Source organism: Temnothorax longispinosus, chromosome 1 (genome assembly GCF_030848805.1).
Source record: "Temnothorax longispinosus isolate EJ_2023e chromosome 1, Tlon_JGU_v1, whole genome shotgun sequence".
NCBI classification, from domain to species: Eukaryota; Metazoa; Arthropoda; class Insecta; order Hymenoptera; family Formicidae; genus Temnothorax; species Temnothorax longispinosus.
Genome location: NC_092358.1, coordinates 5,532,119 through 5,558,318, shown reverse-complemented (window position 1 = coordinate 5,558,318; position 26,200 = coordinate 5,532,119). Strand labels below are relative to the sequence as shown.

The 26,200-nt window shown below is 38.7% G+C and overlaps 1 protein-coding gene across 1 annotated transcript in view; it reads right to left on the bottom strand.

Moving 5' to 3' along the window:
• Positions 1-88: 88 nt before the first annotated feature.
• Vn (membrane-bound neuregulin protein vein) overlaps positions 89-26,200 on the bottom strand; it is a 322,623-nt gene continuing 296,511 nt past the window's right edge. Inside the window, exons 6-9 of the transcript XR_011731578.1 lie at positions 13,612-13,686; positions 12,447-12,844; positions 7,967-8,184; positions 89-6,678 (exon numbers count right to left, since the gene is read on the bottom strand). The gene's annotated coding sequence lies outside the window, so the exon portion shown is untranslated. The remainder of the gene's footprint in view (positions 6,679-7,966; positions 8,185-12,446; positions 12,845-13,611; positions 13,687-26,200) is intronic.

Below are 26,200 nucleotides of genomic sequence, written 5' to 3'. Positions count from 1 at the left end.
ATAAATGTAGGTCTAAGCTTACTTTTGTATGAAAAAAAAATATAAGGGTCATAGGAATAAAAAAGGGTAAGGGAAACACATGTAACACTGACAAGAGAATCTTGGCAGATTTTATTAAAACATAATTGACCGTTACATTTAAACACAAGAGTTACAACATTTGCTTACTTGGCAAAGCATGAGAGATACGACTAGAATAAAGTATTTTCGCTTGTCGACGCTTTATAATAATCACCTAACGCTAGCGTCTTCCAGCATAAAGCTTCTCTCACATGAAATCTCGACGCTGATACTAGTCTCAACCATTTCCTAACAATTCCTCGCGTTACGTTCCATCTCTAAAGCATCTTAAATGAAATAACGTATAATCGAAAAAAATAATTCGAAGGTTCAGCGTCATGCTCTTTTAATTCAGGTAAATCACATTTTACGAACCTACCCATAAATCCAAGTGTAACGTATTCGATTATAATCTGCCTCACTTGGATAGAAACAAAATTCAGTAATAAAATTTGTGCCTTACACACGCTATCATTTGTCCGCGATGCCCGGTAATCGGCACTCGATTCTCGATGACAAATCTAAATGAATGAATGAATGCTTGCGTCTTATTCGAATAACCGCTACATGCTTTGGAAATTTCATATTTGTATGGAATAAACCCTGTAAAGAGTCTAAAGCAATCTTAAAATAAATTATCAAAAAATTAGTAAAATTTATTGTAAGAATTGTTATGAAGATGTTACGAAGAATGAGCATTTTATTTTTGTATCTAGATACTTTATTATTGTAAGTATCCAAGTTGTATATTTTTCATGTATATCTGACCATTTTAGATAATTAATCTGCCACATTATTTTTGGATAATCTAGTTATATTTAAATCAAAATTTCTATGTACATTTCAACCTACTCAATCGGAGAAATATTTCAATTTTTTTTTCTTGTTCTCTCTATGTTTTACATTGCAATCTGCAGTTGTAAATTCGTGTATTCTATTTTGCGTAATAATTAAAGGTAGTAAATAAAATCTGTTTTTTTTTAGCGTAGGGAGAAGTCAATAGTTTTCAGATAGAGAGCGTAACATTTTTATTGCGTACTATTCATTAGGCGATTATCGTAAAATGTGGCGTTATTCTCTTCAAAGAGTAGCCAATTATTGGAATAAAAGAGTATCACTTCTTTCATTTATATCTGCCATTGTTCCGAGCGCATTTCGTCGAAGGAGGTTGTTTCGGGAAACATCGATGGCGACCTATACTTTTATTAGTAATTCGCCGTTACGTCTCCCTTATAATAATTTCGCTATTAACGTTAATATTTCGTGCTGCTAGAATTAGCCATATTATTAATAGTGCGTAGTCTTTTTGCTATAAAGACTATCGCGGAACGCAAACGTCCGATTCTCGTCCGCTTGGCTCGTTTTTTTGAGACATAACGGTACTTTTGAGAAAATAGTTTCGAGCATTCAAGATTGTAAAAAATATCCCGGACCTTTGATGCACTTTTACGAACGTTTCAAATTTCAAGGATCTATTTTTACAAATATCGAGTATTTTGTATTTATGCGAATTACATTAATAAATTACATTAACACGTGTTCTTCAGAAATTTTCCGAAACGTCAATGAATATTTCCGCGATTTATCGTAGCAGTAACATTCTGCGGTAACTAATATATCCGGTATCAATTTTTTCCAACTTTTTGATAAGCAAATTGATGAAATTTGATGAAACTAGAGGAATGTTCAGCGAACAGTTCGTGGAATTTTACATATTCTGCAAGAGATGACTGTAGTTGTTAACGTCGTCGTTTCGCGAATACGACCGCGTATAATTAGATGTTTGTAAGATTTTCTACTCGAAATATTCTGTTTCTCATCAAAAGCACGTGATTTATGCCAAAGTCGGACATTACATTCTCCGCATCCAAGCCATACGCTCTTTAAATGTGTCCTAGACTAGTTTTGCTCTGCATTCGTTTTTTTAGCTCACACACTGCGAAAGCTGCTGGAGATACGCTGCAGTTTTACAAACGTGTTTATCCCGCTGGTTCGCAACACCGTAAGAGAGCGGACAATGATGATAATGGAGTTTGCTGGGTCGTAAATTATTTAAAGTTCTCTCGCGATGTAAATTAGGAAAATGGAAATTGTTATTAGAAAAAGCTAGTTGAAAAAGAGATTGAATATAATGAAGAAAACATGGGATTTATAAAATACTGAGCACTGGAATCGGATGTTACATGCAAGTTATAAATTTTTAATGCACAGAACTGTGCGTATGATGCTGATTGAGATTGATTTTAAGTTTTAAAATGTGATAAAGCAATAATAATTCTAAAATTTTCAATTATTGAAATGCAATTTTTTTGTTAATATTTTACAAGTAACAATAACAACACTTATTTAGATTTAACAATTGCACGACAATAAATTTGTCCCGTTTCAATTCGTTTATATCTTTTTTTTCGTATTGTGTTATCTGTAATTTTTAACGGATCGCGACAAACATTTCCTTTGGTCGCAATCTATACGGTGTAGCGGAGCAGCGCCGATCTTCAGTAACATTATGCGGTAATTCTTCTTTAAATACCGTAGAAACGCGTTTCTAGTAAAAACATTGAAAAATAAACAACGCGAAATAATATACAATATTTTACAGTAGCGCTTAGTATACCAGTGATTGGGCATCGTTCGCGCGAAACGGTGATTCGCGTTAATCAAGATTCGCGAAAGTGTCGTCGATCGGACCGTTCAATCGTGTCACGAGCCTCCGTATAATCGCGCGGATGCAATTCGCGGAGATCCTTACGATCGTTATCACGATCGAACGTTCATGGATCGAGAGGGCAGAAATCACAAGCGCCATCGGTAAAATACTAATACCGGCTACGATAATGGATAAAGTAAACGTCCCATCGTTAATTAATCGCCGACGTGACGGACGCAACGTATATGCTCAACCACCGTTCCGCGGTCCCATCCACTTCTCGTGGACCGAGAATCGATTCTCCTTACAATGTAAAATCGCGTTCGATCGCGACGCGACGCGGCGTCCCCGCGCGAGGCGTGCGCAAAACGGCACGCCCCGAATTGTCATTTTATTTATACACCTCTACTTACTTAATTTTACCTTGGACTAACGCTATATTTCGATTTACGATCGTTCCTCTTTCTTTTATGCGTAAAATATCATAAAATACATTCTTTCTTTTGTTCACTATTCGCGGACTCGCCGTTTCGTCACGGTAATTGCGCATTTGAACTGAGTTACGATATTAAGCGAGCAAATTGAAGAATTTTCATTGCGGCCATGTCAGTTAAATGTCGATAAGTGAATAAAAATAGCGTTTATCAATATATACATAATATTATACTTCCTTATTATATATCTTAGTTGATTAAGAAAATGGCCAAAAAAATCGCTTTACATTTTTTTATCATGCCGTTTTTAAACGGTATTTTAACCTTATTCTATACAATTATAGATAATATATAATAATATTATAACAATTTAACATTTTTGTTAAATTATATAGAATTATATAGAAAAAGTACTTTTAAAAGTACTTTTAAAAAATGGGAGTCTAATGTCAGCTTTTCTCTAACTATCATTTCCGCTGCTGTAAAATCGAAACTCGCTCGTTGATGTCGCGAAATACCGATTATTACGGCCAGTCTCGCGATGACTCACGATGACTTTCATACAAATCGTTCGATTAGGTACGAGCGACGAAACGGATTCTCAACGAAAAAGCACGGCGGCACTAGTAAGCTTGCACGGACATCATACGCTACGACGATCTCTCTTCTCACTCGAGAGTCTTTCTTCTTTTATAGCTAGAGTCGTAAAGTACTTTCCGCTTCTCATCACGTGAGAACGGCTCGGAACACTCTGCTCGCTTTGTTCGCCCACAAAACTATCTACACGTAATCGTGTATGTTCTTAAAATGTAAAAAGTTAGCGCGTGCGTCCACTCTCGTCAATGGAAATGCGAAACATCCTCTCGATACGACGACTATCATCGTCAGCAAATAGCATAAAAGATTTTGGATTTATTGAAAGCGTCTTTGTAAGTTTTTTCTCGAATTATTGAAACGTTTAATATAATAATTTTGGGACGGCGGTTTACATGGACAAATTTAATATAATAAAAACACGAGTAATTTAAATAATTTATAATAATAAATTGATTGTCAAAAGTGATTCATGAAATTTAAGAATTTTTATCCACTTATGCGATAAGATGTTTTTATAATTTGATACTAAAAAGATATGTCAGAAATTTTATCAAGAAAGATATTTCTGATTCGTAAACTAGGATCTTTTTGATAACAATATGCACTTATATCTTCTTTTTAATAAATTTGTCAATATGCAACATTTATCTGTAAAGTCAAATCATTAAACAATGCGATGAAGACGTAATTATCGTAACTTAATGATATTTTTATTCTTGCTCTGTTTTTATTCGCTATTATGATTTGTTACAGTAACGATGAAACGCAATTACTTGTTCTTTTTGGCCGCGGAAGCTATTCTTACGCCAGTATTAATTGCGAGATTTGTTAATTAAAGTACATCTGATTTCATCGTCAAACAGTGACGACATAATTGTGTTGAGATCGACAAACGTAGTAGAAACGACGTTCTCGCATAGTTTCATCATCGTCGTCTTCTGTTACTTAACTTTCGTGTTTTTTTCGCTCTGTAAGCGGAAAATAGAAAAGACGAATCGACATATGGAGCTTGCTCGGTGTTTCGATCGCTCGAGAGTTGACGCACTGCGCCGGACGCCTAAAAAGAGGGTACGAGGGATTACTTTGTACAATAGGAGTGCCCTGAACGCGTCGTTGAGGCCGGATTTCTTTTCGGCGAAATCTCTTCGGGAGTCGCAGAACGTCTTTTCGCGGTTGGCTAGATCCTTTCTTAGCATATAAAACGGTTGCGACGTATATCTTCCGGGCTGTATACAAATTTTTCAGCTGACCGTTTTATTATTTTTATGAGCCAGCGATTTTAGTATCTTCACGATTTTAGTACCTTCTTAGAGACTTGATTTACGTCTGTACTTTGAATCCCAAAGTTAGCATAATGCAGCTGAGAAAGATAGTTTAAAATGTTGAGAGATAATTAAAATATGTTGGAACATAATTAAAAATGTTTAATATTGTAATTGAAATGAAAAAAAATATGTAATGGAGATAATGAAAACATCCTATTCATAAGTACATGTATAACAAAAGGGTCCAAACTTTCAGTGTTTTTTCTTGTAAGTTATACGAACTGTAAGTTCATATATAAAGAATATACTGTTTTTAAAGTAAAAAGTTTATAAAGTAAATACGAAATAAATGTTGGAGAAAGTGTATATAAATTATAAGAATTTAACATTTAAATTGAAAATTTAACATAATAAAAGAAGAAAAAAATCTTTCTCTCTAATTTTACTTAGGAAAAATATTACAGACGCGAAGTAAAAATAATAATAGAAAACAAAAGTAAGTATCTTAATTATTAATAGAATTGTCAAGTTTAGTGTTGTCAAAAATAGCTTAATTATAAGTTTATTTAAATCTCAATTTGTTTTTATGAACGACGTGTAATTAACGATATGATATTTATTATCTCGTTTTCTGTTATCAACCAAGTCAGGTGTATAGTTAAAATTTCACTGGTTTACGTGATCGTAGGACATTCTGTTAATTAAAGCTGCATCCTGTCTGCGGAAGCTGAAAATTTCGCGTTATGCGTTATTTGGTGCCCGAAAGATACCGCAATCCTTCCTGCGTAAAGCTCTGATCCCGAAAATCCTATTACGGTACTCGGGATCATCCTCATGAGTCCCTCTTCCTGCAATCCCGTAAAATGATATCACGACATCCCCGTGGTACTACGTCGATCTGAGCGTGCCCTATGGTATGGTTTTACGACGGCTTTCCTCTCTTATTCCGCTTTCCTTGTGCAAACCCCACCGGAAACGAGCGTTACGAGAACCTTTGACACACCTCTCCTGTCCTACCAGAAATCAGGAGGGCACTTTCGTTCCTCGTTTCGACGTTTGACTTTAAATCGATTGTTTTCGTGGAAGAAAATAGTATTAGCAAATTTATTTGTGTAATGTTGCTATCTTTTTTACTGAAGGTTGTAAATTTGATATAATCTTGATTGAAAAATTGCTGTCTCATCGAGTTTTTTTTGAAATCATGGTTTACTAAGAAATATATGAACTAAGAAATAACACAGGATATTTTTTGACAGTCATTAGACGTATTAGATTACTAATATAAAATATTAGATGACCGACAGGATTGATTTAGTAGCAAATACATACTTAATGGGTAAACCTTCAATGATTAGAATTTGTTGATGTAACAATGTACATCTATAATCAATGAGTATGTATATGTACCCACGGTGTTTATAAGAAGCTAACTATTATAATGTCTCCACGGAAACAACCAGAGTGCAATGGATTATAAGTAGCAGCGAGTTCGTAATATCCTCTTCCACGTTCATTCGCGTGTTCATTATCGTGTCTCATGATTTTTTCCCGTCGAACGGAGGAAGTTTTCTTGCAGATGAGGTGGCAAGGTGCGTCGTTTGAAGTTTTCTAATCCCATTTGTGGAAGGGGTTGGTTTCTTCTGGGCAGCGTACGAGTACTTGATGCGATAGTCTGTAAGCAAACGGTAAGAATTGTTCAGCACGAACATCTTGTGAAATAAAATGTGTTTGGAAGCAAAAAAAATATTGTCTTGATTCTTCGATCATTCTCGTCCGTCGTCGTCCATTTGTTATCCTATCTTAATCCCCAGGAAGATAAATATCCTACCAATTTTCTTAATCTCAATATATCATACGAAATATTTATGTTGGACGTTACTTTGAAAACTATGTGATAGGCAATCAACGTGATATGCAGGAATGCAGTGATAAAAATTAAAAATGCGGAAAAATATACTCTTGATATCGGTTAGTTATGTTCGAAGTTTACCGTTCGGAGTTCGACAATCTCAGCGGTTCGGTTAGCGTGTGCAAAGCCGGGGAAAAAGAAGCGGAAGAATACGATACAGTTTTCCACGAAACTTTTCTCTCTCGTGCCGTGATATCCGCAATATCGTTTCGATACGGTTGTTGCTCGCGGTACCACGGGATAATGGGAAAGCATCGAGAGACCAAAAGGCTTCCCTCAATGCCCCTTTCGTGCCTCACGTCCGTGTCTGTGCTCTACCCTCTGTGCGTTGTCCTCTTTCTGTCTTTCTCACGGAGGCTCGGTATAGTATAATAGAACATCTCTCGTGCCGTCTTCTTCATTTTCACTCTCGTCGTTCGACAAACGAGCGGCCGTAACGGCGGATAATGGAATCGACGTGCTCGACGATAGTTTATTCCGTCTTTACTTTGACGAATGGTGGGAGCATTCGAATGGAAATTTCGTTTTATCCTTCTCGCGTGCTGGTTATTTTTACAAACGTACTTCAAGTATCTAATCATTCTAATCGATTAAACGCGATCGATATCTAGTTGCCGATAAGGTCAGTTATTCATGAGAAAAACTTTCGTATTGATAAATTATATAACACACGATTGTATCTGTATGTACTAACGTTGTAACGTTGAATCAACAATAGTCAGTTGTTTGATTTTTTTTGTAAAAATTTAGTGTCTTTTTTGTGAAATTTTTGAATTAGGTCATTGCTGTAGGTTGTACAATATTAGTAAAAAAAAACCTAGAGAAAATTTCAGTTTGTAACAAATTCCGGGAATTCGACCGGAAGTTAAAATATTTTAATTTTAACTTACTTTTCCCGAAAAGTAGGATATTTTGATTTTTGACTTCTTTATTCCGAGTATTGATTGCGTCTCTGTGATTGCTTCGGAAAAGAATGTTTTCACCGAACTTTCGGCCAAACTTTCTCCTTTGAACGGAGTCGTAATTAACATATCACCGTCCTTGTCCTTACCTTTTTCGCGATCCAGGACGAAGAGCTCCGGACGCATAGTTAAAACTTTTCGCCGTATCTCTTCCTCCGGATTTTTTTGTCCTACGGGAAAGGACGCTCAGTGCGACGGTTTCCGTGAGGGTTCGCTAGCTGGCGAAATTTCGACTCACGACGGTCCAGGATGCGATGTGTGTGAGGATGACGTTGGTCGGCGGCTCGCTTCGTCTCCTGAGGCTCTCCTGCGGCAGGAAGTGGTGGACTAAATTATTCCTGTAGCACGAAAGGTGCCGCTAATGCCGTCGGCTCTTTCCGGCCTAATTAACCCGGGACCGTTAAGTTTATCTATGAGCATCGGAGTCGCCGGTCTCCTCCGAGGAAACTATTAGATTGGGGGAAAGCGAAGAGGAGGGTAGAGTTTGCTGAAAGCTAAACACTGAATGATTAAGTTCGAATGGGAGAATAGCCATTAAATCTATCTAGGCATCAGATGCTTCTCCTTGATTATAGATGACGACCGAACTAGGAACAATAGATATTATTTTAATAGCGAGGCATTATGATATCTTATCGTTAAGATGTAAACTTCCGAAAATAAATAAGTTACAATATAGATAAAAACTGTTATAATATATAAAATTTTGGCAACGATAGAATTGCTATTATTCAATGATAGAAGGCTGCGAATCTTCTCTCTATTTTTTTAGAGCAATATTTTATAGATGTCCAAATTCATTGTCTTTCAATTTCTTGCGTCATGCTTTTCGAAAGAGAAAGAGTTTAATTGAGATTAGCGTAGTTAACGAACCAGTATCTTGGGAAGAATTAACCTCTGGAAAATGATTTGATTGTTGTGAACTTAATTAACCGTTTTCACGATTATTTAATCAAGGTAATCAAGTCTTTCTAATGACTTCTTGACGATATTTACTTCGATCGTTCTTTGTTTTCTGTTTTCTCGAACTCGCAAATTGTTGTTGAAAATTGCTAAGGCACATTCGCATATTACAAGCAGTTAGAATTAGGTAATAGATGCGGTTTGCGGATTCGGTTTTGTCAAGTACCTAGCGACGATAATGGGTCTTTTAATTAGAACGGGCCATTAAGCTTATCCACGATCGTCGAGTTCGGTTCTTGCGTCGGTTGACGTCGGAAGGACCGTTTTATTGACAAATCCTCGAATTTTAATCAGCCAGACAGTGAACAATCTGAAGAGTAAAGATGAAGATTGAAAATTACTTATTTGGCAATCACGTCCGAGTTGATTTTAAAGTTCATGGAAGATAAGCATTTTATCCGAATTTGATTCAACTTGAATTATTTCAAGAATATCAGTATTATTACTGAAACAACACATTCTATAATTATCTTTCATTTTTATCGAATCATAAAGGTATTGTTTCAAAGTTTAAAATAACCAGAGTATTACACTTACGTAAAAGAATTTAAACAAATCTGCGATTATGTCAACAAATATCTATATATTGCTTAGAATTAAGAATAAGTCAACGCAAAAAATTTATACGTTTATTATAACCATTATTCTATCCGATAGACACTTTGATCAATAAGAGTTCGATAAAATGTCATCGATCAGCTATAGCTATGTAAAATTCCGACCGGACATGCTCGTAGTTGAGGATCATCGGCAAATTATTCGGCCGTCATCGTCTCGCCAGCGAGAACCCGGTCGGCGATAATTGATGAAATGAATCACGTTGACATCGACGGTGATCGTTAGCAATGAGCGAGAGAACACGAACCGCGAGCTATCGTTAATCACCGAGCTTGACATATCCGAACCATCGTTTGTTACTTTTGGGAAAGTTGTGCGGTCGCACGACACTCCGACGCGGATTATCGATCCTATGGGACAACGTCGGTTGACTTGGAGTTAATTAAAAATTAATATATTATAATTGTCGCGTTTGGGACAAAGATTTTTCAATTTGTTCGTGCTATCGAATTTATTGACAGAAACAATTAAAAAATTTTAGACGCACGTAACAGCCATAGATGATATAGTATGATTATTCTTCGATGACATGAAATAAAATAAGAACAAGCAATTAAGCAATTATTTAAACACATTTTCTATATAGCGTGCGATGCTTTTATGATATTCCTTAATTTTGATTTCTATGATCTTGTCAGTTTACTTCAAACGTAAGATATTTATTATTTGTGTAAATCTATACACGATATTTCTCCCGAGAAAAAACAGTTCCGTCTTTGTCGTTAGAAATAAGTAAATTATTAATTACATGAAAGCAAAATTCTCCTTCATTAAAAAGATAAGAAATTATCACGATGAAGATATACAGAAAGAAATCTTGGATATTCAAAAATCTTTATAGACATTCGGATATCGTGATCATAATTTGCATTATTTTTTAAATATATTGTGCTGTAATCAGCATTGCCTCATAATTGTCTTCAAAGCATTTTATTGCTCGTTTAAACTATATATCCGTTTATTGATTAAATTATTAACGACCTTCGCTTTCGGCGAAGTTTCTGGCTGGTCTAACGGACATGGTAACCAGCACTTGTACTGTGTCTCAAGGCTCTCTCTCGTCTTATCCCGGAAGTTAACAACTATCGGCTTTGTAACCGTGCTTAAGTTAACGTGAGTTTCGCGCGCGCGTTGAATAGTTTGCAAGTCCATTACAGACGCATTAAGATTATATATACATACATCTGTATATCCATGTACATGTCTGAATGCTCATCTAACGTTCCTTCTCTTCAGCTACGAAGAGACACGTGATACGTGTGCGATCACTTCGAGGCATGGCATAGTTGAAACTATAGCAAAGCTAACGTTTCGATGTGCGATAACAACGCTGTCGTGTTATCTTAAAGTTACCTTCGCCAATATTAGTGAATTCTAATCGCAGTTTAACTAATTTCTCACCCCCCTTTTTACATCATACTAAATATTATGTTGATATAATTAATTCAAGACTAAGACAGACATTCTTACATATAATACAAGTGCGAGTAAAATAGTACGGATTATCAATTTTGCACTGTCGACAGAAGACGAAGAAAATGTCGATAGCGGGAAAAAACTTTTTGCCCGACGTTCGTTCCGCCGCGAGATTCGTATTTTTCTTCTTAATATACGGGCATCCTGTCGTGTATCTCCGTGGCCGGCTACGCGGAGTACCTCTTACGCGAAGCGTTTATGCGACGTGCGTTTCAAGGATACGTAGTCGGTGCTTTTCCGCAAAGAGCTTTCGGCATCGCGCGAGGACTGCTACGAGCTTACCAAAGAGCTCCGCAGAGACATCCGGCTCGCTCGTATACCCACAGGTCTCTTTTCTTACCGCGCGTAGTTTTCAGCTTTTACCCTTTGGCTTTCTTTTTACGTGGCTTTTTCTTTACGAAAAACGGTCAGCCGTATCGTTTCCGCCCGACGTAGCGCCGTCTAAGGACACCGGGGAGCACTGGACGTTATTGCGTGAGATATATAGTTACATATATGTATGTTCTCTGAGTACATACGTACTTTCTTTGAACAGTTATCGATATTCGATTGTGACTCTCTCAAGGGTTTGGTAGACGTAAGAGCGTGTTCGAAGGAACGTAAGATAACGCGAATTGTAAGAAGAGCGAGGATCAAAACTTCGTTTCCCTTATTTTTCTTCGCAATCCGGCGATATCTCGTGAGGTAAAGCGTTCACATGAATTACGGTGAACTCGAAAGAGATATATAATTATAGACGAAAATACTCCCATAAGTCAGGTAGCTAGGTCGTATACACGAAATTTACTCTTGACGCAGCCACGAACGGCAATGAAGATCATTTTCGTCGAGTCGCGCAACTTCAACTTTGAACACGGCACGTGACTCGTGTCGCAAGGACTCAGCTATACCCTTCGCCAGGACGATAAATCATTCGGGGGAACCCATTGAACCCCTTTATATCGGCGCGCCGCGAAAGCAGCTCCGTCTTCCTCTGTTCATCAGCAGGGTGACGTGGCTGTTGCGGCAACTTTTTGCTGTCGTGCACAGAGTGTCGCGAGACCACTGCGTGTTCTTTTAACGATAGATAATAGAAGGAAAACTAAGAAGAATGGGGGCTATTTTAATGTCGAGACAATAATCGATTTTTTTAAATTTAAATTAATCGAGTATTAAATTAATTTTGATTTGATTTTAATTATTCAACATTGTGAATTAAAGAGCTTTGCCATATAGAGAAATCATAAGGAGATACAAATAAAACTTAATTTTTCATTAGATTTCAACTTAAATTTATATTTTAACACAAATTCAATACAAGATTTACTCGTCGAGATATTTAATACTGAAAATTAGAAATTTGCGAGATACTTTCTACTCCTTGTCAGTATTTGTTAAAAGAAGATACACGTTAAAGTGATCATAAAATTCTAATTAAAAAGTCACGCTATGTGAGACACCCCGTTTCATGTGAAATACGAAAATCTCACGGAGGTTTCTCGCGAAATCAATGATAATAAAGTTGCATCTTACCTTTGAAAAACGATGATATTTTCTGCTGGTGGCTGCCATCGTCGTCTCGAAGCAAATTGATGTCGAGTGGATGACGGTAGACAGCAAACGAAACGTAGAATAACGATAAAGGTAAAGAATGACGGATAGAAGGAAGACGGTTCGAGGGAGCGAAATTGGAAAAAAGTGACGGTGGGCGAGCAGCGTCGAATGCTCGAGACGATTACGCGAATCAGTGGATGATAGTAATATGGTAAAGGGTGGAAGCGCGAGAAGGCGCGCTTGAGGAAGAGAGCCCGAGAAGAGCGCGAAGGGCGAAGTCGCGGATGCAGGAATCTGTATGGGAATAGGGAGCGAGGGGCGGGCGGATGGGTGAGGCTACAACAAAACAAAACACGATGAATGTCCCGATGTGCAAGCTGCAAGCAGAAAGAACGCCAACAAAGATCGATGGTTAGTTTTCCTCTCATTGGTGTCATGCGCGCGCGCGCGCTGAATTATCTAGATAAATGTGCCCGGACGCGACGGATCGGCATCGTTCGCGGATTCACGCTTCGGGGTAATCGCTAAATATTTCGAAATCAGTGGCGAATACATGGATGCCGCGGGCGCTTCGCTGTGCGCTGAGGGGTTTGTTTATTGTTGGAGCGCGTTAGTTCATTGACAGTCTCGCATTTTGTTTTCGAGATAATTCGCGCACTCGAGGCAGATCGTGGATTGTAAAAATCAATTCTATATCAATCGTAAAACATTTATAAAACGTTAAGGTCAGCGCGTATACACGAGGATTGTCTAATAAATGGACGATATAATAGTTCTAAAATGATAAAATTAATAGTTTTTACAAAATTGCAATGTTTATTTCAAACATACATCCATTTAATAACCATAAAAAAATGATTTACTTTTCGGAAGGAAAACTCGCATGACATAATTATTCTATATAGGAATGTACAAAATAACAAAAATCATTGAATTATATTGAAGAATCATTGCATTTTTCAATTTATCGAAGAATCTCTCGAGTATTCTGGTTTGATTCTAATGAGTTTTACTATATTCTTTGAGTCCGACTAAATTTAAAATTAAAATTAATTTTTAACATAATTTTCGAAGTAATATTGCGAAATACTTTTATCAATTGTACGAATTATTTATAATGAATTATGGAAATACATTAATTTACCTTGACAGTGCCGCTAGATGCGCTAGAAGCGGGCGAGCGTCACGTCCTCGGCGAACGAAGAGAACTTATCCATATCTTGAGTGTAAGCAGGAAAAGAAAGTAGTTCTTCATTAAGTACTTCGTATGATTTAAATGTCTCTTTTGCGAATCTCAAAAAGTAACTGAGATATCAAGATTAATCCTTTCGCGCACAATAGTCATTATTAGGCGAAGGTATATTTCCTTTGTTTACGACATCTAAATACATAGTTTTACATTTTAATGTTATCGCATTAATTTCTATGCAATTGAAATGAATCTCTATGATTATTACGATACAATACAAAACGATGCAGAACAGTTTCTATTCTATGTTCGAATTAAATCGATCAATAGCTAAAGGGTCGTATTGTCGTAATTTATACGATTTTCAATGGGTCGAAAAAATTTATGCGCTTTCGAAAGCACGAGCTTCTCATCCTCGTACTACAGCGACTGCCGACCCTACGGGCTCTTCAAGGCTCTTCACCGACCCTGAAGAAGAACGTGAGGGGAAACGGTCACAGTTCTATTCCTGTCGTCCGTGAATCATTTCGCTTGCACCTATCTCGTCTAACGCGTGTAAGGCCCTTATACGGCTACGCCGAAAGGTGCACGACCTCGATAATATGTGCTTTTAACGATATGATTTCATAAACGGACTACTTGAAGTTAAATCCTTTTTTTTTCACTCTCTATCTACTTTAATGTTACTTGCACGAATGGTGTAGCGTTGCGTTTATAAAAAAGAAATTAAAAATGATTATTTTTATAATCGTGATTAAATATTTGTAGCTATTATCAATCTTTTTCCACATAAATAAAAATACTGTTAAACGAGTGCGTATATTGAAGCACTAAGAATGCGATTAGAGAAATATATTTCAGTTGTAAATAGCTTTAGTTCGATGTAAAAGATAATTTTTACTCATGTTTATAATTAATAGCATAATTTAAGTTACACAATTCTGGCGAAAAAAAACGAAAAAATTCTGGAATTGAAATACGTATATAACCGGCATTAAGTCGCGCAGTGAATATTTCTTGAGCAACGCTATATTCGATTACTCGTGATATTCCCTGACGGGACTGTTATTATTAAGTCAATTTTGCTATAAGCACGACTCGAAGGTATCCCCCGACGTTTGATTCGTTAAACAGCAAGGAATTCGATGGGTACTGTTGTAGTTTCTGATTAAATGAGCACTGTGGCGGAATTTCGCTGATACGCCGCATTGTCCTGACGTGCCAATTACTGGCTATGTAGCAACGACGTACTTACTGACGGCGAAATATAGCCGGGCAAACGCGAAATGGAGAATTCTCCATAGAACTTTAACATTCAATAAACTTGCGGATAATAGCGCGCCGATACCGGTATTGTAGCGCCGCGCCGTAGTCAGCTTGACCGCTATTAGTGTCCTTTCGCGAATTTGTGCACCGTCCTGGCTTTATACCGTGTTAGGATTCATGTGTTTAGTCCGAAAAGTGGAAGGGTTGTGCCGAGAACCACGTTTCAGGTGTATTACTTTTGGTGCTCTACCGTATCGCAACGGAAAAGCAATAGAACGTAGGTATTATTTGATTAAACCTTTTCTTCGATATAAGATAAACTTTTCGGACAAATCTCAGAAAATGTTTTTTTATCTCAGAAGCTGGGAAATCCAGAAAATTTTAATAAAATTACTGAAAATATACGATTTTCGACTTTGTCTTAATATCAATATGATACTGACTTAAATCAAGCATTTAAATTAACATTATTATTAAAAGAAAATTAGAAATAATTTCCGCTCTTGTTAGACTTTCGAAGACAAAAAGTTTGTAGAATGAACTCTAACTTCGAGCATAAGCAAATGTCGACAGTTATCGGCAGCGTTCGCTTCGGTAAATAAAAGCAAAAATATTTACTTTGTTCGCACGCGATTCAACGCGTCGACGACTTGGAATAATGACGCGCACGTTGTCAGAAACTTTTCTACTCGAGACGTATCAATAATACTTGTTTCTATTCAGAATGTTTGACGTTGTCGACGACTTTAAGAACTTCACCGAGCCTGTTGATTTCAAAAGACACACACGGTGCGTGCGTGCGCAACGACGACTCCGTTCAAGTGTGTACGTTGGAAAGATCGTCGAGTGGGCGAACATTTATTTCCCCGCAACGGCGAAGCGCGCGTCGCGCGTTACCTTCGGAACGCTTTCCCCCTATGTAAATTACTGTCGATATATGCGACCGTTTCTTTTTGTTTTATATTCTCCTCCCCCTCGACTCCACCCCGCTGTTATCGGAAACCATTGAATTCATGATCGTTTCGCGGGCGAGGGTAGAAGGGCAGTGGGCAGTGGAGGACAAGCGCTCTCTCTCAAATGCATAAAAGAGGCAATCGCGCCGGGGCGCGATGTAAATTCATTACACGTGTATGTCGCGCGTTCGTCCGAGTGCGTTTGTTTGTAAAATCTAATCAAATATTGTCGAGCGCTCATTCGCGCCGTTTTTATAAAAGTTCCATCGCCAAAGCTGGCCGGGACGCGGCGATGTGCCCGCCTGTACGTTTCTCCTATCGTCAATATTCGTTTGTTCGCATATAATCGATTGTAAGAATTAACGGAACAATTTTTCGAAAATAGCGTTCCTTTTTTTACTCGTTACGATTTATTTTATTCCTTACCGAGGCAAGTCGCGAGCAATGACATCGCTCTTCAATCTGCTGTCGCAGGTATAACGTAATTACACAATATAGCAACAATTTCGTAAATTGATTTGTAGACTACAATTTCCTTAAAGAGCATTATAAACAGATTAAAAAAATAAACACGTAAACTGTGGCAAATTTATCGATTTAAATTTGAAATGTCTCCAATATCTTTTCATGATGTTATTTATTAATATAGAATTATATCATGCATTTATACTTATTGCAATTTTTATTAAGCTCAGATTATAATTTTGCAAGGCTGCATCAGAAATTTCCGAAAAAGCGGAATTAGTTCTACATGAATTACCTTCGATTATGACGTCATTCGTCTATCGGGGTCGTGTTGAGGCCGCTAGTTACGTTACGCAAACGCAACTATTAGCAGTAGAGGGTTAATATGTTAGCATGTCGCATGTTTAGGAACGACAAACTACATGCACCTCGTGCTCAGGCCGAACGAGAGAGAAATTGCCGCAATTCCATGCGAAGGCAGAATCCTAAGCGCATAGTAGGCTCGGTAATTCTCTCCGCCGGCGGAAGGTAACGCGGCCCGCGCCGTGGTGGTGCCCTATACACCAGATGCCGGCTGAAACGTATTGGGTACTGCACCCGGTAATACGTATCGGACTACATTTCACGGTTGATCGAAGCTCGGGACCGGCAGCGCTATAGACTATTTCCCAAAGGATTCCCAGAGCGATATAATGGGTTTGCCAAGGTATAACGTAGCTAGTTACCTAACTCTATCGTATTACCGGGACCGACCGAGCCACTCCGCTCCCCGCACGGACGGAGCTCGACCGACCGTGGCTTCGGCCGGGTCCTCTCACGGGGTAAATTCGTCAACCTGGTGGTGCTCTCGGATCCGCGTCTCGGACGGTGAGAAACGTAGGGATCGATGTTGCACGCGCGGTTCGATTTGAAAATTGCGCTTCCTCGCCACGTACGCTACCCCGACGATCGTGCCTCTCCTCGTGGCGATTCCTCCCCTCGGCTTTTCCTTCGCGATACCATCCCCTTGAGTACACACCTTTTCGCTCCCATCAGGTGGAACCTTCTTACGTACCTACCTATCCACTCGGTCGTTTCTATCTCGCAGGATCTGTGAAAAGGCTCCTTCAAGTTGGGCAAAATTGGAAAGTGGAGCTACGAATCTCGTTTAGATCGTTTCGAGTGATTCAGCTAGCACGGATGCGCGCGCGCGCGTGTTCGCTCTACACACGATTTATCGACTTTCCTCGTTCCCTGTTCTCCTGGGAATTCATCAAGCCCGATTCGATCCTAGAGAATCGCATCGTACACGCGAAATAATAAAACGGGAATATATCTTTGCTGGGGAAGGAAGAGCGGTTATTAATTATCATGCCTGGCAGTCATATCTCCTTCCTTTTTTTTCTCCCCCCTTTTTTTAGACGCGCTCCTCTGGCATGTACCTTCGGCGTATGGAGACTACAGATGACACGGGAGGCATTGTGAGAGCACACGAGGTCGCATATCGAGAGTCTTTTGTTGGTGCTACATAAAGAGGGTAGAAAGGAGTGAGGAAGGCTATTGTCTCGGCAGTCGCGCCAGGAGAACGGAAGTACTTCCGCGCGTGCCCGTATTTCAGGCATTTTTTAATACCACGAGTGACTTGTACGCGCTGAGCGCTATTAACTTTTTCATTCCGAGTTATTTCTAGATATTCTCAAAAGATGCTAGAATACTTTTGTACTTTTTTCTTCCGTACTTCCATGCAGTATTGCGCTAATACGGTTCGTTTTATTTGTTGGAAGTTATATTAAGGTTTTTATATTAAATAGAATTGTTTTCCTGTTTGATTATGAAAATAACAGGAATTCGATTCTTCTGTTTTCGTGTTACTAATGCTGTTACTGTCTTAATTCTATTTATTTTAGAGAGAGCATATATTAATTCTGTACATTTCATTTATTCATTAGAGAAAGCTTAATAAAGTTCTACATCTGATTTCTTTATTTTGCATTTGTACGCGCTTGCAAATAATTTATTGAGGTCAGCGACGATTTCAATTCTACTTTTGTTTTAATTCATGTTTAGATCCAACAATGAATATAGCATTTGTTAGTTTTGTTTATCTCATTTATTTATTAGAGAATTTTTAATAAAGTTCTACATCTGATTTCTTTATTTTGCATTCGTACGGACTCGTAAATAGTTTATTAAGGTCAGTGACGATTTCAATTCAACTGTTATTTTGGTACATCTTGTTTCAAACGTGAACACGTTTTTATTTAAATATAACAGATTCAATCCGAGAAAAAGTATGACTTTATAATAATAATTTTCCGACTATTACTAATTGTAAGCACACACAAATAGACTCGGCATATATCTATTTCCGACGATCGCGATCATCATTCCGCTGACCCTTGAGATGATCTAATGCCGAGATGGTTCCTCGACCAGCGGCGCTTTAAAAGCGATCATTACCGTATTGTATGACGCGATGTCCGTAGAGGAATTGTTAGCGATGCATCGCGCTCATGATCTGTCGCTTAGGTAGATATCCGGTCTACCGAATGTCGTGGCAGTCGTTATAGTTTAATGCGTCGGGCGCCATCGTAATGCGAATTCATAGCTGGCGAAAGCAGCGTCGGGTGGGCAGCCGTTCGTGTAAACATCGTGTACATCACTACATCAGCCAGCCAAGCCAAGCCGAGCCAAGCAGCCAACGGGAAATCCTGGACCCGTGTGTCCGCACGTGTACCACACATACGTTCACCGTCTTCTCGTCGGTGGTCCTTCATCCTCCGAGCTCGGTCCATTTGCCCCCTAAGGACATACGCCCTTATTCCATCTCGGTTGCCCTTTAATGAAAGCCATAAAGCGTACCCCGCCCTCCGGATCGAAACTTGCGGCCCGCAACGCTGCTCGCGCCGAAGCGGTGCGAGAAGCCTCGTCATGTATTAGGTTGGCGTAGGGTCGATCGGTAGGGCTTCCGCGCGCGCAATGGAATGGCCGCATTGCGAATTGAAAAGGCGAGTCGATCCGGTGGCGATGCCGGCGGCGTTGGCGCAGTGATTACCGAGTGGCGTGAACCGCGTTATCGGTATAACCGCTCACGTGTAATACTCGCGCGAAATAGGTGCGGCTTAATCCCGCAGAACACACATCGAGCTTCATTGAATCCACACATAGATCCCGATCAAATTCGCGCCGCGGTCTAAAAATTTCCCTAACCGTTGTTCAAGTTGTTGAAAATACCAAATCGTAGCACATATGTATTACATTACCAAGTAAAAATTATATTAATTAATTCATAGATGATAATTTGTTCGGGATATCTCCTGGAATCTCTTGGCTGAATATTTGTTTCTCAGCGTTTCACTAGATCTCTGTTTCGTACTGTTTTGTAATTTTCTTCGTAATTTTTCTTGTAATTTCGTTATGCTGATGTTGAGTTATTTCGATCAATTGATCAATTACTTTCTTGCTTTCACTGTTCTGATTAACACGATTGTTAACAATATTTCTGTTTTACTGTTGAGAAACATGGATGTTCTTTGGCTCTATCTATACAGTAGCATCGTCCCGGAGATGTTCATATCGGTTATACAATCAATGAAACGATATCTATTTGCGCAATAATGTGTATCTCTCTCTCATTGGAATAAAATCAATATCCTGGAGTAGAACGGATATTCAATTTCGCGAAATATCAAATTAAATCTAGATTTATCTGGCTAAAGTTACCAACAAATTATCATTATAGCAATAGATAATTTTAAGGTGGTGGAATTTGTACGCGAGATTTAATCACGAGAACTCTAAAAGAAATCTTTGCGATTATATAATGAAAAATGCAATTGTCTATTACTTATGTATCTCTTATAGCTTATGAAAAATAGAGGCGACTAATTTCTTCGAAATCGCGCATCCAAGAATTTCTGCTTTTGTGCCTTAGTCTTAAAAAATTCTTTTTTTTTTTCGTATACCCGCGCGTATTTCATGAGCTCTGGAACAGGAAATATATTTCATTCCACCGCATGCATCACGTATGAAAGTCTATCTTGCACTAACGAGAAGGGCTTGGTGAAACAGCTGATATAGATTTAATAGCCTAAGCTTCATACAGGCTGCATTAGTATTGCGATTACTGCATAAGAGGAGAGAGATTTGTGGTTTATGTATAATGTGTAACTCCGGTGATTAGTATTCGTGAATGTATTAAATTGTTAGCGAATGTTTGCTATGTACATTATCGAGATCCAACGTCAGCTATGCTATTGTAGTAGCAACGTGCCAACATTTATCACATTTTCTCTAAAATTCTCAGTGCGTTCTATGAAAGATTACGTTTTTCTCATAAACTATCTTACATCATATATTCGTATACAATATAACTGCATTTTTTGCATTTTCTAATTGGAAATAGATATGTGCATTAAGAAATTTTTTTTTCATTTTTTTTGTATCTTTTTAAATGATATCTTTATATATATTTTTCAAGTATTTTTTTTTAAGGAAGTAAATTGATTGGGCTATTTTACGCGTCGGCAGTGATTTTAAATCTCAAAAAATACGAACGTTCGAAAGTCACGGATTTGTCGAAGCCTGGCGTCGCGAGATACGCTTCGTTTGGCGTTAAACTTTGTAAACGGCGGATATCGTTAATTCTGTCACGGTATTCACCGGTTGTGAACGATATTTCTCTCTTCATACATTTTAATTTGGTGACCTTCCATCATACATGCGCGCGCTTTAATTCATTCCTTTTGTTCCGTGACCGGATCTATCATCGTTTTCTCTCTCTCTTTCTCTCTGCCGCCGTTGTTCATATTCGGGCTGTGCGGCGGCAGTCGTGCATTGTTGCATACGCCAACCCTTTGACGGTTTTGCTAAGTGGAATACACCAGGCGCGCAATTTGCCAGAATACACGCGTGCAACGTTGCACCGTGATGAATGCATCGTCAGATAAATATTTACCCGTATCAGAACGTTTTAGCGGAGTCCAGTACTTCGCAGTTGGGAATTAGTCTCGGTTCTTTAACACGGAGGCACGTTCTCAAGTATAGTGCCGTAATACTCTTGGACGCATTATTTCAGTTCGTTAGTTTCCTTCTCATCTTCTGTACACCTTTTTTTTATTTCTTTCTCTTTTATTCCTGCATTGTACCGGAACGTTACATTCTTTTAGTAGTTTGAATGACAATTATTTAACTCGAAATTTGTCAATGCATAGAAACTCGAATAGCGAAGTCTAGTTACTTTGCAGTTGGAAATTAGTCCCGGTTCTTTAACACGGAAGCACGCTCTCAAGAAGTGCTGTAATACTCTCGCGGATGCATTATTTCAGTTTGCTAATTTCTTACGTATACCTTTTTCGACTTTCTGCTTTTCTGTCTCTCTACATTTTATGGAAACGTTACATTATTTTAATACATTGAATGCCATGGCAATCATTTAATTCAACAATATCCTATCGATTCCTGAATTTCACATTTTGCATACATTTAATATATATTTACTAAATAATGTATTTTTGCTCAAAGTGCATATAGTGAACGCGTGAAAATAAAAGGCGGTATATATACACGAATTGTCTATATCCATTACTTAACATATTTATGCACCGCGCGTGCACATGGAATTACATACGCGCGCAGAAGGCAGATTTCCCGCGCGCTCGTAAAAGCCGGCAAAACGCGCGAGCGTTCCTGCTCGCATAATCGTGACCCGGCGTTACAGCTCTGCCGCGGCGTATTTGCGAGTAACCTCGCCTCTCCCAGCCGGTGACATAATATAAAATGAACCAAGATTTACATCGCGCTCGGCCATTGTTTTCGCACGGGGTCGATTGTCCGGAGCTTCATATTTCGTATCAGATATGCGGGAGTGCTCGAATTTGCTCTGTGTCGCCGGCTTCGTGCTATTTAATTTTCACGTGGCGCAATTATCCGTTGGACACTCCGCGCAGCGTCGCTCGTAAAATATTTGCCGTTGCGCGCCGATTTCATGCGAGAGATCGTCTCTCGTGACGAGTGACGAGGTCGAATTGCAGAGATGTCCCCGAAATTTCTCTCGCACAGGACGCTAAGCGTTGTTCTACAATCGTATGCTAACACGAAATTTACGGAAATACAAGACATAAATAGGAATTCCTATATAATTTCAGATTTTAACAAATTTTGAAAATCATGCCTGCTTTTATCAAAAGTCGACAACTTATTCAATAAAATATATTACAATTTATAGTTTTTAGCGGACTATAAATTTATAAAGTTCAAAGTTTATATGTTGGTTCACATGTTGATATTATATGCTTGTAATAATTACTAATAGTATAGTTGTAACTTATTTATCAGTACCACATTGAGATCTAATTGTAAGTGCGAATTCGTGTTTCTATTATTAGATAGTATAGTTTCAGAACACCGTTGACTGCGGACCTGGAGTAATTTCACAAATTGTGGAGAAACTAAAATTTATCGGGTTACATTAGCGACATTCTAATTACTAATAATAGCACTTTATTTTCCAATATTCTCGGCTTAGATAGGAATTCGTGACTCCCTTGTTAAATAATCTTACAAGTAACGACTATGTCGATTACATAATGGTTTCGCAAACTGGGGTACCGAGAGTAGTAGGGTTTGGCACGATATATCAGTATTTAACTGAAGCGTTATAAGAATTCACCGACGAGTCAGCATAAATAGTTCCAAAAATGTTTTCGAACAATTTTTTTCATGAAAAATATCGGTGTGCCAGAAGATTGGAATTCCAGTCATCGGAGTTAGCTTCGTAGATAATGATAACATTGACCGGAATAATCGCGTGAACCGTGATGCACTTGAGCGTCACTGCGTAATCGCGCTGTAACGCTCTCTTGCACCAGCAGGCGCTGATCCTCACCGCGCCACGCCGCGCGCCGGCCGGCCGGCCGGCCGGACGGATGACAAAATGCAAAATGGACGAAGATTTGCATCCGAACTGGCATTGCTTTACGCGCTGCCGGGTGCGTCCGTCGGGGCGTGGGTGGATCTGCAGGGCGACGCGAGGAGAGACGGCGCGGCCGAGTCCTCTCGTTCGATTATGCGAACGTCCGTATCGTCACGGATGATGTGCGGCGCGGCATAATTTCACGGCTCGTACGTGATGCTCCAAGTTGTGAGCACAGAGGTCGATAGCTTTGTCGACAGCGAATGGGATGACACGGCGCCGTGTCATGCCAGGCCTTCTCTCGAACTTTGCCCGTGATTTTGATACGAACGACGTATAGCAGCATTACTCGAATCACGTTAATCGTGTTAATTCTGTTAAAGAATGTCGGATGCTAACTGTTGAAAAATTCGTTTAAGTTGTTTACTTGTTGTTTGCAGATTATATATTTAAATCAATCAATTCCACAGGTGCTTAATAAAACTGTATTCGCATTGAATGTATTATTTTTAATCTTGGGTTTTATTAAAAGCGCAAAAGTTCGGAGATCACGTAAGTTATGGTTGCATTAGATGAAATAGCAGCTATAAAATCAGTTATGGAATATCAGCTTGAGGAAAATAACGTTCGCGTAAACGTTTCTCTTTGAGGCAAATCTTTAGTATTATTCTATCCACGATACAACGTGGGACATCTCCTGGGGTAACTTCCGGTAACTTCAAGCATTACGCGGTATCCGTCCGTTGTTTTATCGAAAGTTTGTCGCGTCAGCGATCCGTGAGGGAAGTTACAATCGGTTCGAAAGAGGGAAACATATCCCATTGCGCCTTTTCTTTCTGAAAGTCAAACAACAGTCTCTGAGTCATGGTGTGGCCGTGAGCGAAACTTTTCGACGATAAATCGATATTCGTTCTTTGAAATGCGGCGGGCAGTATTCATCCGCGATGTTTCTCGTGTTTCCCTATTAGACGCTTCGGCCTCTTCTTCTCTTCGCGAGAAGTTTCCTCCCCTAGAAACTGAAGGAATTTGCGAGCGGCGCCCGGAGAGAAGGATGACTCTCGTTTGTTTTTCTTTCTCCTTACTCCAACTTCCCGCTGTTTGCTCCCTGTAGAGAGGACGGACGGTTCGTTTCCGGGGACTATTTACTTTTAATAATAGCACGAGAAATCGAATACCGATTTTGAATACCCACCGTGCTCTTTCTTCATCGCCGAGATAAGATCGTCTATGCGCGAAATTGAATTTCCAATTCAATTCTCTCTATAGGTACGCCGCGCGATATCCATCACGCGGCATATTTTTTATATGAGACGTTATCCGGATTATTGGATATAATTTAAAAATTTTTTCCTTTCTTTGGATATTTTTCTTATTTTTTTCCGTATTATATTCGAGACATAAATTTTGTCTTAAAATGTTGAGACATCAATAATTAAAAAAGTTTTTTTTTACGTAATAATGCTGTAATGACTGACAAATTGGTTTGATGATCGACGAGATAAACTTGTAACGTGTTCAGCGAGTTCATGTTTATCGCAAGAAACCCCATGTATTCACGATGAAGTTTTCATCAAACTGTATGTCGCATCGAGCGATCTTTTCGCTATTAATGTGACTCTCTATGGCACCACGTGCGACAGGATGGAATCTAAAAACTGTTCGCCCATTTCCCGGGCTTCGCGACGTCCAAAAAAGCATCGTGGACAAACACCTCTCTCATGTCGTCTCTCGCATCTTCTCCTTTCGAGCGATCATTTCGCCATCAGCGGAATTTTCTTGAGAATAGATGGATGGATGTAAATGTATCGTGCGCGGCTGAATTTTTCAATATCGCACGCGAGAGTTTCGAAGACAGGATTCCACCCTGGGATTTTCTGCTTGACGTTTTCAGTTTGAAAATCATAATTCTATGATATTTTTTAAAATTGCAATGCGTGTATTACATTGAACAAATTGATTTTGTAGCAAGAGCCGGCAACATTATTTTTTGCTAAAATAGTAGGAATAAATAAGATAATTGAGATTATCGGACAAATTGAGCAACATAATGATGTTGCAATGAGATAAAATATCGAATAATGTAATTCCTTAGTAATCTACCAATCGTAAATTGAGTAATCGTAGATTAAATGAAGATTTATCGGGCTCTCTTTTATAAATTTACATAATTTTTATGTATTATATAATGCGAATATTTCCTTTTTTACTGAAAAATTGTTATGTTAAAAATTGTTACATGTAAATGTCCTATACAACTCAAGTGCTTGATCTAGTGCTTGATCTAATTAATTTTTGTATGACTCTTCGTACGTTTTTAATTATCTTTCGCATACATCGCGACATCGCCGTGAGAAATGTGTTCTATATGAACAATTATTTATATTTTAAAATTTTTAATGATGTATCTAAACCTTGCAGCGCAAACGGAATTGTAGACAGAAACTCGGGTCTGATGCGATCTCTCTATGGACGGCATCGTATGTTCTCGCGTGTGGCGTGTAACGCTTTCATTAGACGGATTATTATCTGCGCCGGATATATTGCGAAACACGTTGAATAGCTTTTGTCATGTAGTATTCGTTGTGGAGGCTTTCATCGATCGATTTAAAACGTTCCGGTGAGCTCGTGGCAGTAGTCCGAGTTGAACGAATGATGAAGGGTGGAAAATGTAATTGATTTGATCACAAATTACTTATAATTCGAATGAGAATTTCAGCGTGACCAAAGCGTTTTTGAATTTTTCATGCGATTACGCGCTGGTGCGGGGGGTGTGACGCGAAATTTATGAAATGCTGGCATGAATAAACAACGATCCTCCCGTTAATATGAAGTCAGCAGTATTTTTTATCTTGTTTTTGTAAAGCTCGGAGAAATGTGTAAAACGCGGCGAAACGAAGCTCGCGTAATGTTTTAATCCGATCATCGTCCGCTTTAGCATAGCGATGCGATTATTAAATTTACGTCTACC